The sequence below is a fragment of the Phoenix dactylifera genome, chromosome 14, assembly GCF_051530095.1.
Source record: "Phoenix dactylifera cultivar Ajwa chromosome 14, Ajwa_hap1_PhDact_Kaust_v1.1, whole genome shotgun sequence".
NCBI classification, from domain to species: domain Eukaryota; kingdom Viridiplantae; phylum Streptophyta; class Magnoliopsida; order Arecales; family Arecaceae; genus Phoenix; species Phoenix dactylifera.
In genome coordinates, this window is record NC_143203.1 from 19,853,558 (window position 1) to 19,856,784 (window position 3,227).

At 36.6% G+C, this 3,227-nt stretch overlaps 1 long non-coding RNA gene across 1 annotated transcript; it reads right to left on the reverse strand.

Moving 5' to 3' along the window:
- Positions 1-1,266: 1,266 nt before the first annotated feature.
- Positions 1,267-2,883, reverse strand: LOC149751385 (uncharacterized). The gene is made up of 2 exons (XR_016398381.1): positions 1,582-2,883; positions 1,267-1,466 (listed from the first exon to the last, which is right to left on the reverse strand). It is a non-coding gene; the product is annotated as an uncharacterized LOC149751385 (long non-coding RNA).
- Positions 2,884-3,227: the final 344 nt, after the last annotated feature.

The following is a 3,227-nucleotide window of genomic DNA, read 5'->3' on the forward strand; positions in this document are numbered from 1 at the left end:
TATCGCTGATCCAGTTGGCATCACTATAACCTTCTAGAACAGCAGGAAACCCACTAAAGTGCAAACTATAGGACTTGGTACCCTTAAGATACCTAAGGATCCTTTCTAATGCAAAAAGGATCCTTTCTGACAATCGGAATAATTAAATTTATTAAGTATCTTGTCAACATAATGACTTTGGGATAACTCAATACTTTTTGCACTTCTAATTATTTGGGTATTTTACTAGAGCTACTAGCTATACCACTATCTACTCTAGTCTTAAGTGGAAAGGTGCCTTCAAAATATGTTGCATCTCTGGCTTCTATGATGGTGTTATTACTAATATCACTTTCTTCTGAATTTATCACTAGAAATCTATTGGCATTACTATTGGCTGCATAACCTATGAATATGGCATCCACTGTTTTAGGCCCTATTTTCTTTCTCTTAAAATTAGGTATTTTTACTTTTGCCAAGCACCCCCACACTTTTAAATAGCTAAGATTAGGTTTTCTATGTTTCCAAACTTCATATGGGGTTAGATCATTATTTTTAGAGGGAATCCTATTAAGGATATAACAGGCTGAAACAAGAGCTTCCCCCCACAAATTTTCTGGCACTCCTGAGCTTATAAGCATGGAGTTCACCATATCCATTAAAGTCCTATTCTTCCTTTCTACTACTCCATTTGATTGGGGAGAATAGGGTGCAGTCACTTCATGAATGATTCCATGATCTTCACAAAATTGAGTTATATCATTGGATGTATATTCACCTCCTCGATCTGATCTAAGAATTTTAATTTTCTTTTCTTGTTGGTTCTCAGCTTCGATCTTAAATATTTTAAATTTGCTGAGCACCTCATCCTTGGTTTTAATTAGATAGATATAACAGAATTTGGATAGATCATCTATGAAGGTCACAAAATATTTGTTACCTCCTCTAGAAGTTCTACCAGAGTCACAAACATCACTATGGATCAACTCTAATAGATCTGAATCCCTATTAACGGATTTAAAAGGCTTCCTAGGGAGTTTAGCTTCTACACAAATTTGACATTTCTCATGGTTCTTAAGATTACTTTTTGGTATTAGATTTAGGTTCATAAGTTGCTTAATTGAATTATAATTTACATGACCTAATCTACCATGCCAAATAGAAGGAGGCTCTATATTCATAATCAAAGGATTTTCATTTATTGAAGGAGCTATTACATTCAATTTGAACAATCCTTCACTAAGGAATCCTTTTCCAATAAACATAACACCATGAGAAATTACAACCTTATTGGACTCAAAAACAAGACGAAAGCCTTGCTGGACAAGCAAAGAACCACTAATGAGGTTTCTCCTAACAACTGGAACATGTTGGACGCCGTGCAGTGACAGGACTTTTCCAGAGGTAAGCTTTAAGTCCACACGTCCTACTCCTAACACACGTGCCTCCGAGCTGTTTGCCATGATCACAGCTCCTCCACTTGAGATCTGGTAAGAAGAAAATCAGGAACGATCCGAACAAATATGAATACCAGCTCCGGTATCAATCCACCAATCTAGTGATTGTAAAGTCATGTTAACTTCAGGAGTGAAGGAAACAGACCTGAAAGCTGTCTCAGAGGAGCCAGCGCCGGAAGTCACCATGTTGACTTGAGCACTGGATGTGTGTGGACCCTTCTTCTTAGATTGAAGAGGTGCAGTCTTCTTATAGAAGCACTGTGGAGACAAATGGTTGGTCCGACCACACACATAACAGAAATGAGCACCACCTTCCTCTTTCTTCTTCCTCTGCTCCTGGGATTGAATAGGCTTCCCATTGTAGTGGTGGTTAGGGTTTCTAGGGTTGTAGGGTTTCTTCTTGAAATTCTTACGGAAGGGTCGGTTCTGATTTTTCTTAGGAGGAGCTTCTACATTATATGCATTATTTTTGGGTCCAGTAGAGGTATTATTTCTGAGCCTATGCTGCTCTTCAATCCTAATGGAGTTTAAGACTTGGGTTAGGGTGAGAACTCCTTGGGTATGGCTCAGGGTCTTGGCAAAATCAGATCAGGAAGTAGGTAGTTTATCTATCAGACAGGCTACCTGGAATGATTCATCCAAATTGGTTCCATTAGCCCTAAGCTGGTGGATCAGGGTTTCAAATTCATGAATTTGGTCATTCATAGGCTTTGAGTCCACCATCCTAAACTTATTGAAATCGGAGGCCTTGAACCTCTTTACCCCAGCATCATCAAGACCATATTTGCTATCTAGGGTGTCCCAGAGTTCTTTGGCACTCTTGGCTGTGTAATAGATATCATACAGCCTCTCAGAAAGAGCACCTAGGATTCTATGGATACAATGATAATCTATCTCATCAGGTGTCTTAGAGGGTGTGCTAGTGGAGGCAGAATGTTCAGTGTTGGAAGAGGTAGTTGGGTTGGACCCATTATCAACTTCGGTCGTACTTTCACCTATGGCTGAGATTAACCCTAATGTGGTGAGCCAGAACCGCATTTGATTCTGCCACCTCCTAAAGTTATGGCCATCAAATTTTTTAGGTTTGGCACTAAGATGGTCACTAGTGTTTGAGGCCATAGGATCAGGGTTACAGAATAGTGACAGAAACCTGATTGAAGGCAAAAAATCTATGTCAAAAGGTTGCACTAATATTTATATTGAACTTTGGATGTCTAATTGATATATCCAAAAAACTAATAGCCAGATCAGCTCTGGATCGGTGGTGGAGCACTAGGCTCACTTAAGTACTAGCCTTTCTTAGGCACGTATGCCTTTTTGACAAGCTTTTCTTAGACACTATTAGTTAGTGGATATAATCACTAGAAATCACACAAATTCAATATTTAAAATAACCTAAATGCAAATTTAAACGAATTAACTAATTTTTGAATTTTTCGTTTGACCTTTCCGAATTAGTAACAATTGATTACTAAATTTAATTCTAGCAAATAATTATTGTAATTAAAATCTAATTTATCAATTCAATGAATTATATATATATTAGAGTTGATTTATTTGCTTATTAGAATAATTGATTAGTAATCTTGTGGTAGCAAATCAATTATTGTAATTAAGATGTCAATTCAATGAATTAGAAGATTTATTTCTTTATTAGAATAATTGATTGAGATCTAATAAGTCAATTTAATGAATTATAAGATTTATTCCTTTATTAGAATAATTGATTGAGATCTAATAAGTCAATTCAATAGATTAATTATTATGTATCAACCAATTTCCGAATTTTCC